Below are 16,706 nucleotides of genomic sequence, written 5' to 3'. Positions count from 1 at the left end.
AAAAATAACATCAAGGGAATCAGCTTCCAGTCCATGGTTCTATGCTTTCTGAAGAATATTTGGCACAAGCTATGCTGTGAGGGGGGATGATTCTCGGATGCATCTGTATTTTAGGAAAACATGTGAAAAAGATACAGGTTATTTAAGGGATGGATATATTATGAGGAAAAGTGAATAACAGGGCATAATGATAGAGGGCAAACAGGGATCATTTATTGGACAGTTGGGTACAGAGATTTCTATTGAATCTTGCAATGATAAAGAAGTGATATGAATGTGAGGCACAATATGGTTCATACGTTCTCAGAGCAGAATTAAGCCATTCGGCTCATCAAGCCTACTCTACCATTCAAACATAGCTAATCTATCTTTCCCTCTCAAACTCACTCACCTGCCTTATCCCCATAACCCTTGATACCCATACTAATCAGGAATTTATCAATCTCCAACTAAAACTTTGTTTATAACAATTTGGATACGAATAGTTTAGTTTAGAGATACATCAGGGAAACATGCTCTTTAGCCCATCGAATCATCACTGACCATCGACCTCCTGTTAACACTAGTTCTATGTTAACCCACTTTCTCATCAATTCCCTATATATTAGGGGAAATTCATTTAAAAACCTGCATGTCTTTGGAATGTGGGAGGAAACCAGAGCACATGGAAGAACCCCACATGGTCACAGGGAGAATGTTCAAACCCCACAGACAACACCAAAGGTCAGGAATTCAGAGAAAATTGTACCCATTTTTTGAATCCCACTCATATATTTTAGGAATGTTCCAAAATTGAGATTTAAAAATCAAGCCTGTAATTTATCCCATCAGATAAAGCACAAAAAGAACTTTAATTCGATACCTAATTCACTTTAATATATTCAGTATTAAAACAGTTATGAACATCTAACTAAAAACTATGTACTGTGGAAGTTTTTAATCAGATATTCAGTATGAAAATATTGATTATGGATAGACAATAACACAAAATATAGATGATGTAGTTGTTCTTATGACACGATTGTGCAAAAAATAATGAATTTGATTGTCTTGAGAGTGGATGATTTTGGATTATGATCGGATTGTGGCCTTGATTTTGTTCACAGTCGGCAAGCAAGACATGGCCGATAACGGGGCCCAAATAACAAATTTCGTATCATCAAATTAAAATGAAATTACACCAAAAACTTGATAAGATGTTAAATAAACAATCTACCTTTTGTTTTGTCCTGCTCTTGCGATCAGTGATTTTGAAGGCCTTGAAAGCATTAGAAGTCGTGTCTAACTTTAATCCAGCGATTCAATAGACCAGCAACTTTTTTAAAAAACGCGAACGGAATCACAGCACAAAATTTCTTGATGAGCTTGTCGTATGAGCAAATCCCTCTCCGACAACAAAAAAACCCTGTATTTTAATCACCCCCCGCCTCTCGAGTCGCGTGCACAGGCAGTGGGCAGATCTGGAGCGCCACTATGGCAGGAATTTGAAACAACGCTATATATTTGCACTCAAAAGTGAATTATACACCAATATTCAACATGAAAATGTGGGAACAAAACATTGGAATCAACACAGTCCTATCCTTATTCAAGTTACAGGAGCCGAATGGGTTATAATGAGATTTTGCTCAGGAAAAACCTTGAAAAAGTTACTTTGACAATTGACAAGCATAAAAAGTCGTCTTGTATTTAAACAGTGTAAAGGACAAAAACTGTTTCCATGTAACCTCCACACATTGATCAGACATGATTGCCTCTTTAGAACACAGCTGCTGCATTAACAGTTGTCATCCTGAACCAAAACATTACCTGTCCATTCCCTCCCCAGATGCTCAGTTCTTCCAGCACTTTGTATTTTACTCAAGATTCCAGCATCCGCAGTCTCTTGTGTCTTCAAACATTCACTTATATTGACATTTGTGCAAGGGCACCCTATTAAACAATGTAATATATAGAGCTTTTAGTATTTTTAGCTTGCAGTAACAAAAATAAACTTATTGCTCTTGGAAAGACCTCCAACTTTGAAAATACTGCAGGAAAAAAAAACAGTTGCAAGCCTGAAATTATTTAACTCCTTATCTCCTTTTGCCCAATGTTGCAATCATCTTTATAACACAATTTCCAATAACAGAGGGTTTCTTACCTATGCAATAATTATGTTATAGCACAATTACCAGGACTCATTCTTGCAGGGCTTTCAGGATTGGAAATGGCATTCAAAAACGTCTCTGACCAATATATTGCCACCTTGAACAGGAACAGCTAATTCAGCATAACAGTAGCATAGAAACATAGAAACATAGAAAATAGGTGCAGGAGGAGGCCATTCGGCCCTTTGAGCCAGCACCGCCATTCATTGTCATCATGTCTGATCGTTCCCTATCAATAACCCAATGCCTCCCTTCTCCCCATATCCCTTGAATCCACATGCCCTAGAGCTCTATCTAACTCTCTCTTAAATCCATCCAGTGACTTGGCCCCCACTGCCCTCTGTGGCAGGGAATTCCATAAATTCACAACTCTATGGGTGAAAAAGTTTTTTCTCGCCTCAGTCTTAAATGACCTCCCCTTTATTCTAAGACTGTGGCCCCTGGTTCTGGACTCGCCCCACACTGGGAACATTTTTCCTGCATCGAGCTTGTCCAGTCCTTTTGTAATTGTATATGTTTCTATAAGATTCCCCCTCCTCCTTCTAAACTCCAGTGAATACAAGCCAAGTCTTTTCAATCTTTCCTCATATGACAGTCCCGCCATCCCAGGGATCAATCTTGTGCACGGCCTCAATCACAAGGATGTCCTTCCTCAAATTAGGAGACCAAAACTGTACAAAATACTCCAGATGTGGTCTCACCAGAGCCCTATACAACTGCAGAAAAACCTCTTTACTCCTATATTGTCCAGGTCACCCTGCAACCTCCTAACATCCTCTTCACAGTTCACACTGCCACCCAGCTTTGTGTCATCCGCAAACTTGCTAGTGTTGCTCCTAATTCCCTCTTCCAAATCATTAATATATATGGTAAACAGTTGCGGCCCCAACACCAAACCTTGCGGCACTCCACTCGCCACTGCCTGCCATTCTGAAAAGGACCCTTTCACTCCTTCTCTTTGCTTCCGGTCTGCCAACCAATTTTCTATCCATGTCAATACCAAACCCCCAATACCATGTGCTCTAATTTTAGTCACCAGTCTCCCATGCGGGACCTTATCAAAGGCTTTCTGAAAGTCTAAATACACTACATCCACTGGCACCCCTTCATCCTCAAAAAATTCCAGAAGATTAGTCAAGCATGATTTCCCTTTCATAAATCCATGTTGACTTGGACTAATCCTTTTACTGCTATCCAAATGCCCCATTATTACCTCTTTAATAATTGACTCCAGCATCTTTCCCACCACCGATATCAGGCTAACTGGTCTGTAATTCCCCGTTTTCTCTCTTGTTCCTTTCTTGAAAAGTGGGATAACATTAGCTATCCACAAGAACTGATCCTGAATCTATTGAACATTGGAATGAACCTCCCTTTCTTGTCTCTAAGCCTCAAGTCAACAAAGGCAATTGCACCATCAGGTTTATCGAAAAGTTTGCTTTCTAGTAACAATTTCAAACAATTAACAACCAGATTCCCACAAATGAAATATTTCCACATAACTTCCATTCCTTCCATTGAGCACTTATCTGAAGGCCAATGTCAGTTTTTTTTAATGTACAAGTACAGATTTGTTAGTCTCACTGCATTTCACTACAATGATACCAAAAAATAATGCCCCAGCACCAGGATGCATATTATTACAATAACAGGTAAGGTCCCACGGTCTGAATGTATCTTCAAGTGCCCAATTGTCAATAGAAAAGTGAAATATGTGAAAGCAAATGCTGGAAGTCTGAACTAAAATAGAAAAGCTTCAGTAAATTAGGCAAGAGACAAACACAGAGGGACACATACACGGAGACAAAGAGACACACACACAGACAAGTCAATGATCTTTCTGATGAGAGAATGAATGATTACTGTCAACATTGTTACAGATAAACTTGCATTTACACATTAAAGTTTGGAATTACATTGTGGTCACTGCCTTATCATTTCCTCATTGCTGCATAGTTCTTTCTATTCCACTACCCAATAAAAAGGCAATTGAGCTGAATTGCTAACCTGCCATCTTTCCATGGATGTTGGCCGACTTGCTGAGGATTTTCAGCATTTTCTGCTTCCAGCTCTTGTTTGTTATGTTCCAATTCAAGTATTCCTACTTCTTAGACGAAACAATGCCCATTAAGCATCACCCGAATGAGAATTAATAACCAAGTGGTTTGTCTGAAGTCAATTTTTATTTTGGAGCAAAAAATGACAGACTTACTTCAAACTGATTGTACTGCTTGTTACAATGGAACAGGTTCAAGGATCGGATCAGTAGAACAGAAAAGGCTCACTCGTCTGTTTAGTTGCAAATCAGTTTTATTGGCAAGAGAGGACAAAAACAATACTTGTCTCGGTATGCACGGGGTCCAGGATATTGGTGATATGCATGCCTGCGAACCTGAGGATGTTGATCATCCCTACTGGACCTGTTCCCTGTATCGGAGTAATTGGATAGTGAAGGTACCCATCCTTTGAGGAGAAATATACTTTTACTTTGGAAATATAAAGGGTTCCCCTGGCCAAAACAACCACAGAACATGTTCATGTTTGGAAATCTGTTGAACTGGATGGCTCTAGGTGAATTTTGTAAACTTGCATGGACAATTAGAAATTGAAGTTATGATATGAACTCATTATTAATCAGAGATGCATTTCAAGGTTTTTTTTCTATTATATTAGTTTGATAATGAGCTTTGGGAGATGTTCACTTAATTGTTGCCATTACAATGAAATAATAGCTTCTTCAGTGCAGACTGGAGAATTCAGTGCTGATGAACATTGAGTTGTGCAATTATAAAGTGGCACAAAACCAAGAGAATTTGTTACATTTTGTTACAGGACATTTTTTGCAAATTCATTCATGTGTAAATACAAAATGTCTATTATTGTGTCAAAAAAATCTCGCGATTTTTGCTGATGTAGAGAAACAAAATGGTTTGCTAATCTTAACAAAATGCACTATTCTTCCATAAGCCTCAAGAAAAAACTTCCCATGAATGCTAAGAAATTGGTGACATTGCATTGTTAAAACAAACTATTTTTCGAACAGAAATTTAGAGATGGTATTTAAAGTCATAAAGATCTTTGTAATCCTCAATTACTCGTTACTGGCCAGAAGGAAAATAGCATAATGGTGATCCAATCTTCCTGCCATTTACTCCATCTACACTGCCACTGCCTTGGAAAAGCAGCCAACACAATCAAAGGCTTGTGCCACCTCGGTCATTCCTTCTACCTGCTTCCATTGGCCAAGAGGTACAGGAGCTCGAAAGCATGCACCACCAGCTTTCCCTTTGTTAACAGGCTTCTGAACTGGCCTTCCATAAACTAGGAAACTATTCCATTCACCTCTGCCCCACTGTAGAGATTGGATTTTGTTTATGGAAATGTTATGCTGCCATACTGGGAACTATATTATGCACTCTGTATCGTTCCCTTTGCTCTATCTATTTGACATCAAATCTGGCAACTCAAAAAAAAATGTCACTGCGTGTTGCACATGTGACAATATTGTACTTGAGTTTGACTTGATTGTATTTATGTGTAATATGATCTGATCAGATAGCATGCAAAAAGATCTTAACTGTACCTCAGTACACATGGCAATAATAAATCTAAACCTAAATATTTCAATCCAACAGGGAACAAACAAAACCTCTGATTTTTTCCCAATTTATTTTACTGATATTTTCTCTCTGCCCTGCTCCTTCCTCTCTGTCTAATATTTTTCCCCTCAATTTCTCTTTGTGTATCTAATTTTGCCAACACCTTCTCAGTGGTTTTTTTTCCTCTGTTTATGTTTTCCCCATTAAGGAAACAGGTTGTTTTTCATTGATCTCAAAGATCTAAAAAGGCCAGTTGTAAAAGTAACAATTTGTATTACCAACAATTTGTATCACAATAATTTTCTGAATTGATAGCTGAAGGTAAGGTACCTAACTGAAAGAACACTTCAGTAGAAGCTCTGATCTTAGATGTCAAGGATAAATTATCACTGTAATTATAAATAAAGAATGGAAATGCTCAGCAGGTCAGCAGACATATGTAGAGAGAGAAGCAATTTAACATTGTCAGTGAATAACCTTCTTTCAGACAATTATCACTATCAGGACCGTGGTGCAGTAGGTAGAGCTGCTGCCTCATAGCACCAGACACCCAGGTTTGATTCTGACCTCGTGTGCTACCTGTGTGGAGTTTGCACTTTCTCCCTGTGACCATGTGGGTTTCCTCCAGGTGCTCTAATGTCCTCACATTTACAAAAGACATGCAAGTAGAGAGCAGTCCTGAGCTACTATCTACCTCAATGGAGACCCGCAGACTATCTTTAATCAGACTTTAACTTTCACTAAACATTATTGCCTTTATCATGTATCTGTACATTGCGAATGGCTGGATTGTAATCATGTATCGTAGTTCCGCTGATTGGTTAGTAAATCACAAAAGCTTTGTACACGTGACAATAAACTAAAGTTGAAAGGTTGATGGGCCTTGGTAAAGTGTCCCAAGTGTTTAGGGAGTGGATGCAAAACTGGGATAATATAGAACTAATGTGAACAGGTGTTCAATGGTTAATTTGGACTCAGTGGGCCTAAGGGCCCGTTTCTGCGCTGTAACTATCAATCAATCAATATAGTTATATCATTTATATCACTGGACTATTAAGCAATATAGACATAAACAATTTATCCACCAACAAACACCAATATGAATGATGCAAAACAATGACCCCCCAAAGCAAAATCCAAGAAAATGCTCACAAGGAAAAAAAGTTGGTATTTTGATGAAAGGTCATCAATCAGAAACTTTAAATTGGGTTTCTCTCTCCATGGACACTGTCTGACCTGCTAAGTAATTTTGTCATGGTAGACATCTCCTCCATCTTGCCCACCTTTACAAAGTATATACACACACACACAGCCTAAACATATGGGTAAGAACAAGGGAGTTTTCCTTTGTGTCATGGCCATGTTTTCTCCCCCCCCCCCCCCCCCCCCCCCACCACCATTATCAATAATGCAGAGGTGCCTAGAAATTAATTTCCAGGTTTTGATGTTTTAGCGTCACATGCATGAAGATCAGTTCTTTCCAAAATGCAATGCAATGTCGATGATTTCCAGGTCAAATTGCGTAAAGCAGCGAAGCAATTTCCTCCAGGTGCTCCAGGGCCTCCCACACCCCAAAGACATACAGGTTTGTAGGTTAATTGACTTCAGTAAAATTGTAAATTGTCCTTAATGTGAAGGATAGTGCTGGTGTATGGGGATCGCTGGTCGGCGCAGACTCGATTGGCCAAATGGACTGTTTCCATGCTGTATCTCGAAAGTCTAAATTTCCATGTCAAATGCACATGCAGGAAAGTCATTCCCTGTATATTTCCCATTGAAGGCATGCCTGAAAATCAGGACATTATTCTGTGCACAAGACCTCCTCAAAGTGTGTTTAATTCATGTCAAACGAGCTATAAGCCGAAAGGAAACCTTAAGAACTTGCTCAAACAAAACTAACATCTCTGGCGCCTAAGTATGAGCTGTCTGTACAGATTTACAAATCTATACATAAATAACAAGGATGGTTCAAGGATGACTGGTAGTGTTCCCAACAGTTGATGAAAGTAGTAAATACCAGATATATCACCAGCAGTAAAAGTCATTCACCAGCTTTTCAGAATGCCTTTAATACTGGACTTTCCCCCTACAACAGTACCCCTATTTCTCTAATATAAAGTCAAGAGTATTTTGTCATATGTTCCACAACGGAACAAGGAGATTCTTACCTGCAGCAGCACAACAAACATGTGAGCATAGTACTTTGTAAAACTCATAATAGCAAAAAAAGTTAATTATCTATATAATTAAAAGTCTAAACTTGACCACTTCCTGTTTGCACTGTATATTGATTTTAGAAAAAATGCTACCACTTACGGCTGTGATTTTTGGCCATCTTACTCAGTCCCCCTCCAGCTGTCAGGACCAGAGGATTTTTCCCATCGATGAAAAATAAAAGACTTATTCATGTTTAAAAAATGTTGAGATTCTCTTTCCTGTCAATCATGCCATGAAGGCCACGCCCCTTCCGGTGGGAGGTGGAGGGACTATAAAACCCAGAAGAGTGGACGTGCCTCAGTCTATTTCAAGATGGGGGAGCGAGAGGTCACGACTCTCAGTCTGAGCTGTGAATAACACTGAACACATGTCTACCGGTGTTCAGTGTCGGCTCCATGATGGCACCGACATCATGGAGCTGCGGTTTGCGGGTTTGCGGGCTCCCAACGCGGGCGGCGCTGATGGACAGCGCGGGGTCCTGTGACTCTGCCCGGCTCGGCCTGCGGACTCGGGAGCTGCGGACTCGGGAGCTACGGACTCGGGAGCTGCAGACTCGGGAGCTGCGGACTCGGGAGCTCGGGAGCTGCGGATTCGGGGGCTGCGGAATCCGGCTGCGGGAGGCGGCTGATCTGGAGGTCCGGGCCGCTGAGGAGGATGTTCACCGTCGGGGATCGGCGTCGGCGTTCCACCAGCCCGGCGTGAGGGCCTGGACATCGGGCCGCCCGGGGCGGCGACTGCGGGTGCTAGGAAGGCCTCGACCACGAGTGAATATCTGGGAAGAACGGAGGGGAGGCTGGCTGGACTATGGTGCCTTCCTCACCTTGGTGCCACTGTGTTATGTTGTGTCGTGGACTTTCAGTGTTTGTGCTTTTTAAAAAATTCTATTTATTTTTAATATGTTTTATTATTTATTATTATTTATTTATTTTTATTTTTATTTTTATGATACTGCCTGTAAGGGAAATTCATTTCGTTGTCTCTAACTGAGACAATGACAATAAATTTGAATACAATACAAGAATACAATACAATACTAAACTGTGAGTGTGGTTTTACTGACATGTGAGTGCCCTTAATGTGGTTTGAAAATGAAGTTTGAAAATGAAAATGTGGTTGGTTTGAAAATGTGGTTTGAAAATGAAAATGTGGTTGGTTTGAAAATGTGGTTTGAAAATTAAAATGTGGTTTGAAAATCCATATAATTAAAAGTCTAATCTTGTCCACTTCCTGTTTGCGCTGTATATTGATTTTAGAAAAAACGAATTTGATGGCATTGCACCCTGCTTGAAATGGTATGAAACTGCATTTGAATTTGGTGGCCTTGCACCCTGCTTGAAATGGCATGAAACTGCACGAATTTGGTGGCCTTACACCCTGCTTGAAATGGCATGAAACTGCACTTGCATTTGGTGGCCTTGCACCCTGCTTCAAACGGTATGAAACGGCATTTGAATTTGGTGGCCTTGCACCCTGCTTGAAAAGGTATGAAACTGCACTTGAGTTTGGTGTCCTTGTAACCTGCTTGAAATGGTATGGAACTGCACTTGAATTTGGTGGCCTTGCACCCTGCTTGAAGTGGTAGGAAACTGCACTTGAATTTGGTGGCCTTGCACCCTGCTTGAAATGGAATTTCAAGGAATAGCAGTGAGTCAACTGCCAGCCCACCAGCCATGAGTGAGCACCAGCACACCAGGCTTGAGTGACTGAGCTGCCAGCCCAAGAATTCATTCGGCCCACAATGTCCATTCGGGCTCTCTGGAAACCAGTCCCTTCAGCCCACAACACACATACTAGTGCTCCAGAAAGCCCCCCCACACCCCCACTGGCCACCAATATTGGAAATGGTGGAGAGGTGGAATATTGCATTGGGGGACCAGCCCTCCCGTGTGAACATGGGACCCAACGGGTCCCACTGAGTCTAGTATATATTAAAAAAATAGACAAATAGACAATAATAGTGCATAAATAATGCCCCCAAGTCTATATAGTTCAGAACCTATTTGGTGGTTGTAGTGTTTAGTAGCCTGATGGTTGTAGGGAATTGCTTTGTGATTTGTCAACACAACTGCTTTTCAATCTTGTGTTGACTGTTAGGAGGCCCTGCTCATACCCCTACTAAAGTGGACAAAGTATTTTAAGGAAGCCTGCGCCATGGCCATCCTCTCTCCTCCCCTCTACCTTCTGGGAGAAGATATGGATATGCATCTGTGCCCTGGTGTGCAACTGCTCTGCTCTTGGCCACCTGAACCTACAGAGAATGGTGAACACAATGCAGTCCATCAGAGTCTTGTCACTTCCTTCCATCCAGTCCGTTCTCACGCATTGTGTTGCATTCAGAAACCTGCAAGTATCATCAATAATGCCTACCACCCTTGGCATTTCTTTTACTCTGCTCTAACCTTCCAGGAGAGGGTTTAGGAGCAGACTTAAGAACAGCTTCTTCGTCACCGCTCTTGAAATAATCATCCCTTCATTACTTCCTTGACAGCGGTATTGCCATGTACACTTAATTCCATCCGATTCGGTTATTCCATTATTCTATTTAGATTCCTTTGTGGCACTTCAGATTGCACTATAATCTTTGCGCCATTTATTTTTTTATTTATTGTTTACTCTACAAACCTTGTCAGAACTAGCAAATTCCCTAGACTATGGCAAATCTAAATTAAACTAATCTGCATCAGAATCTGAAGTGATTCCTCCTTTTTGTCCTAAAATTCTACTCAAATTGAGAAACAATAGACTCCAGGTGCTGGAATCTGGAGTAAAAATAAGCAGCTTGAAGAACTCAGTGCGTAAAGCAGCACCTATAGAAGCGAAATGGATGTTCAAGGTTCAAGGTTTGTTTATTGTCGCATGCACCAATTAAGGAAGTGTGAATTCAGATTGCCACACAGTCATGCGAATAAAGAGCAACAAGCCACCCTAATAAAATTTTAACATGAACATCCACCACAGCGACTCCCCCACATTCCTCACTGTGATAGAAGGCAAAAAAAGTTCAATCTTCTTCCATTCTTTGTTCTCCCGCAGCCTGGACACGCGCACCTTCCTTTGTCAGGGCGATCTTGGCTCCCGCAACCGGCGCTCAAGCCCTCCGCATCGGGGCATTCAAGCTCCCGCATCGGGGGGAAATCACAGCTCCCCGCACCGGGCGATCGGACTCCCGAGTCGGGGCTGGTCGAACCTCCTTCGGCTTGGAGCTTCCCGACATCAGTCTCTATTCAAGTCTGCGAGCTCCTCGATGTTGAAACCTGCAGGCCGCGGATGGAGAGTCGATCCCAGGCAAAGGATCGCAAGCTCCGATGGTAAGTCCATCGGAGCCTGCGGGCCACGGTAGGGCTCAAAATCAGTCTCGAGCAAGGCCACCAGCTCCATGATGTTAGACCGTAGAGCGACCGGAGATACGATCCAGAAAAAATAAATAAACACATCTCTGGCCAGGTAAGAGATTGAAAAAAAAGTACCCCCCCTTCCCCCCCCCCCCCCCCACATAAAACAAACCAGAGAATACTAAAACATACTCGTTAACACGTACTTAAAATAACAAAACAAAAGGACAGACTGTTGGCAAGGCAGTCCAGTGTCTACATTTTGTGCGGAGACCCTAAATAAGGACTGAGGAGGGGGGGAGGGGGGGAGGGGGGGGGGTGGGATCATGAGTTGATGGAGCCAGGTTGGTTGCAAGAATCAGCATCAATACGAACATTAACATGGCAGAGAAAAATATTGTGACTATTGTGAGGAGATGTTTTGGAACATGGACTGTTACATGTAACCAACAAATAGGTAGATGTAGCTGGGGTGATTGGAGCTAGGGTGGTGTGAGGTCCGGAGAGGATGAATGGAGAGGGCAGAGGGTGCAAATTGATTCAGAGTAGGTCAGAAGGGCTGAAGGGGGATACACAATCAGAGGACGTTAGGGAACACAAGGAGGTGGGAGAGATGAGGAGGTGAGGGAGAAGGGAGAGATTGAGTAGGTCCACATGGAGTATCAGGGCCGGACCTGGAAGGAAGAGCAAGGCGGTTCGAGTGGGTGTCCGTCCCCCTCCTAGAAGTCCTTCCAGATTAATTCTCGCTTTGATTGCCATTCCCCCCCTCCTCCACCTGGACCCATCTGCCCACGATTCCCTCTTTAATTCTACCAATCCTGTCCCACCCTGCTTCAACATTTAAAAAAAAAATACTGGCCATCTTTCCTCGTCGCCTCCACTCCCAGCTCAAGCAAGGACTCAAGCTATCCCTTTTTCTTTCATATATGCTGCTTGACCAGCTGCAGTCTTTCAGCAGTTTACTTTTTGCACCACCCTCAAGGCCTGATTCAAGAATCTTCTAGGTTATCCTGCATAAACCCTTAATTAATACTGTATTGCCACCTTCTCTGTTGCATCTATTTCTGTCACAACTGAAAATTCTACATCCAGGGATATTGATGTTTCAGCCATAACTCCGTGTTAGGAACCACAACGATTTGCCATGTGCTGTTCAATGCTGAGATTTGACACAAAATGCTGGAGAAAAAGAACGGGTGACGTTTCGGGTCGAGACCCTTCTTCAGACTCTAGTCTATCTTCGGTTTAAACCAGCATCTGCAGTTCTTTCCTACACAATGCTTAGATATGTTCATTTGTCTTAATGGTTGGATTCCTCGCATTACAATAGCTGTAGTTTAGCTTTGCATTAACCCTTGTGCTTTATCATGCACAGGATAATCTTTAGTAATTTCATTATTTCATGCAGCTTTCAAATTTATATTATTTTATTTCACTGTTTACTTAGTCTTCCCATTTTGTTTTACAGTTCTGGGTTTTGAAGCTTTGGATGATGTAACTCCATTCCGGACTGGTTCAAGGTGAACTGGAATGAAAAGTCTAAGAGAAAACCACCCACTTGACCAGTTTTACTAAGGTGGACCTGTCATCAGGCACCTTCTAAATAACCATAGCTTAAGATAGCTATACAAGTTACGATCCCAGTTCACAGTTACAATCCCCACAGTATGATCCCTTACTTACTACCTTACCTGCAGCCCCCACGCCACCTTATATGGTGAGAAAATAAACATTTTAAAGAGGCCGAACAGGGAATTCTTCACACAGAAGATGATGGGTATTCAAGTCAAGAGAGTCAAGAGTGTTTGATTGTCATTTGTCGCAGATAGAACAATGAAATTCTTACTTGCTACAGCATAACAGAATATGTAAACGTAGTATGATATGATAAATGAGAGAGAGAAAACTTCAGCGTGTACATACATATACACATACTCACAACATTTATCTATCTTTCTATATATTACTAAAACTCTCATCTTGGCCACTTCCTGTCTGTGTTGTAATAAAATTTGTGCAAAAACAATCCCCCATAGCGCTACGGTTTTTCACCACCTTACTCACCATTCTCCTCTGCCATTGTTCCGATCGGTGAAATAGTACAAAAGGTTTTGAAGTTTCTCCCTCCCCCACACCCCTACCCCTCATCCACATCCCCTGCCCCTCCAACACCTCCTCCTCCCCCACACACACACCCTCCCCTCCTCCCCCCCCCCCCTCCCCCACACCAAACCCCTCCCTCATGGATAGTCAATGTTGTTTTGGGTCGGGACTGCTGTCCCACCCGCTGGGTTACCTCAGTACTGTGTTTTATTCAGGGAATGAGTGTCAGTGGAATTGATACAGTATCACTCAAAATCTTAGTATATAAAAGAGCAGCCTTGCAGAGTGTTAGGCATAACCTTGCTTCTGGGCTTAATTTCCTGATAATTAACAGAAATATAAACTAATAGTTAATCGAAATATAAACAAAAATTTCAAATGTTCCAGGAAACATCTTCCTATTTCAGAGCTGCCCACCATCAATAATCCTGAAACCTCCCCCTTCCAAGAGAAATAGAGAGTATGCGTGTGCATGCATAGAATCATTAATGAGATTACGGCATTGCTGGCATGGCCAGCATGTTATGGCCATTTCTCTACAAGACCTTCTAAAAGGTGGTAGTAAGCTGTTTCTTAGAATGATTTCAGTCTGTACAATAAATTTCTAGTACAAATTTGCAACATTTGTAAATTTCTTTAAACAAAATGTTGAGCATGAAATGTTTTTGAACCCTCCACCTCAGTGAATCTTTTGCTTAGAAGTATTTATTCTATCGGACAATAAAGGAACTAGTTTTCACTTATTCATAGCATAATTTCTTTGAGTATGAAAACAGAAGAGAGGGAGAAAGAAAGGAAATATGGGAAATATGGAAGAGTGAGAGAGAAAATAGAGACAGCGAAAGATTATGTGCATGAAACCAAAGTTCAATTTGAGTAGTTTAGAAGAGCAGAAGCAGAAGCTACACTCTGTCTTTGATCTCAATATACTGTCCATATGTACAGCAAATACATAAAGCTTTTGGCAGGCTGCCATTTTGTGACAGTTTTAAAAATCAGTAAAACAAATAAAAATAAATGAAAACATTTCACAAATGGTGCAGGATACAGTGGATGTGCAATTCTGGGAGAGCTTCAGTCGAAATTCAATGCTCAAAGGTTAAGAAGCTGGCCTTATGCCAGACTCTAATCTGGCTGCTGTTCCTGTTAACTAACAGTATTGAGTTTTTTTTAATCCTGATTCCATTATTAATGGTCCCTTTGAGAATTTCAGTCACTGCTAGATTTACAATGGAAATGATAGGTTTACATTTGAGCATTATCAATTGAGAAGTGTATGAAATATATACAAACCTTTCATATTGTGCCTGCCATTTAATAAAATCCTTCCAAGCATCTGCATACAGATATACTTATATATCTGGATAGAGATGCTGCATGGACACAAAGTGCTGGAGTAATTCAGTGGGTCTGGCAGCATCTCTGGAAAACATGGATAAATGACGTTTCGGGGCAGGACCAGGCCCAAAAAGTCACCTATCCATGTTCTCTAGAGATGCTGCCGGATCCACTGAGTTACTCCAGCACTTTGTGTCCTTCTGTGTAAATCAGTATCTGCAGTTCCTTGTAGCTACAAATGCTATGTTACTGGTAAACTTACTTCAGAGCAAAGGTGGAGGTGAAATTCATCATCATTGTCTGCCATTCCTGGGAGGTGGTTTCTGAGATATAGGAGTGGTCCATATTTTCCAGAGTGTTGCCATGAACCTTCATTGACAGAGGCAGTGTGACACAGAGGAAGGCTGATGTAGCACCTTTGTCTTGTAGATGTTTAATACAAATTCCACCCTCTCAAAGTCTTCAATGAATGCGTTGGTGATGGCTTGGAGCTCAGCTTCTGAGCATGGGCATATCAAAGCATTGTCTCCATAACACAGCTTGACAAATGAACTTTATATAATGAATCATCTGATTAGAAGGGCATTTGAAGATCAATACCTCACACCTGGCTCAAAACCCATGGTCTATCAAGGTAGTAGTGATCCCTATCCTCCCATATGTCTTCGAAACCTGGACTACATATCACAAGTTCACAAGTTATAGGAGTAGAATTAGGCAATTTGGTCCAACGAGTCTACTCCGCCATTCAATCATGGCTGATCTCTGTCTCCGATTCCCATTTTCCGGCCTTTTCCCCGAAAACCTTGACACCCGTTTTAATCAAGAATTTGTCTATCTCTGTCTTAAAAAATTCCACTGATTTGGCCTCCTCAGCCCTTTGTGGCAATGCGTTCCTCGGATTAACAACCCTCAGACTAAAGAAGTTCCTCCTCAACTCCTTTCTAAAAGAGCAGCCTTTAATTCTGAGGCTATGACCTCTGGTCCTAACCAGTGAAAACATCCTTTCCACATCCACTCTATCTATGCTTTTCATTATTCTGTAAGTTTCAATGAGGTGTCCTCTCAGCCTCCTAAACTCCAGCGAGTAGAGGCCCAGTGGTGTCAAACGCTCATCATATGCTAACCCATTCATTCCTGGAATCATTCTTGTAAAACTTCTTTGGGCCCTCTCCATAGCCAGCGTCTGCGTACTAAGATATGGGGCCCAAATTTGCTCATAGCACTCGAAATGCGGCCTGACCAGCGCCTTATAATACAGGCATATATAGTACAGTAAACACTGACACCTCCGATCTACCCTTCTCCCTCTCCAATTGTAGATTAAACTTGACCATATTATGGTCACTACCTCCTAATGGCACATTAACCTCAAGTTCCTTTACAAATTCGGTTCATTACATAACACTAAATCCAGAATTGCCTTCTCCTTGGTAGGCTCCAATACAAGCTGCTCTAAGAATCCATCACAAAGGCACTCTACAAAGTCCCTTTCTTGGGGTCCAGTACCAACCTGATTTTCCCAGTCTACCTGCATGTTCAAATCTCCCATAACAACCACAGCATTACCTTTGCTGCATGCCAATTTTAACTCCTGATTCAACTTGCACCCTATGTCCAGGCTACTGTTTGGAGGCCTGTAGATAAGTCCCATTAGAGTCTTTTCACCCTTACAATTCCTTAGTTCTATCCACACTGACTCCACATCTCCTGTTTCAATGTCACCCCTTGCAAGGGACTGAATTTCATTCCTCACCAACAGACCTACTCCACCCCCTCTGCTAACCTATCTGTCTTTTCGATAGGATGTATACCCTTCGATATTCAGTTCCCAGCCCTGGCCCTCTTGCAACCATGTCTATGTAATTCCCACAACATCATACTTGCCAATTTCTAACTGAGCCTCAAGCTCGTCCACTTATACTTAGTATACTTATACTTTTCCCCTTCACCTTGAACTTATGTCC

At 41.6% G+C, this 16,706-nt stretch overlaps 1 protein-coding gene across 1 annotated transcript in view; it reads right to left on the bottom strand.

Annotated features, from left to right (window-relative positions):
- The window catches only part of fam135b (family with sequence similarity 135 member B), a 423,599-nt gene that overhangs the window by 361,639 nt on the left and 45,254 nt on the right, over nucleotides 1-16,706 (bottom strand). The gene's annotated exons all lie outside the window — the stretch shown is intronic.

The sequence above is a fragment of the Amblyraja radiata genome, chromosome 4, assembly GCF_010909765.2.
Source record: "Amblyraja radiata isolate CabotCenter1 chromosome 4, sAmbRad1.1.pri, whole genome shotgun sequence".
NCBI classification, from domain to species: Eukaryota; Metazoa; Chordata; class Chondrichthyes; order Rajiformes; family Rajidae; genus Amblyraja; species Amblyraja radiata.
This window is presented reverse-complemented; position numbering and strand designations above follow the sequence as displayed.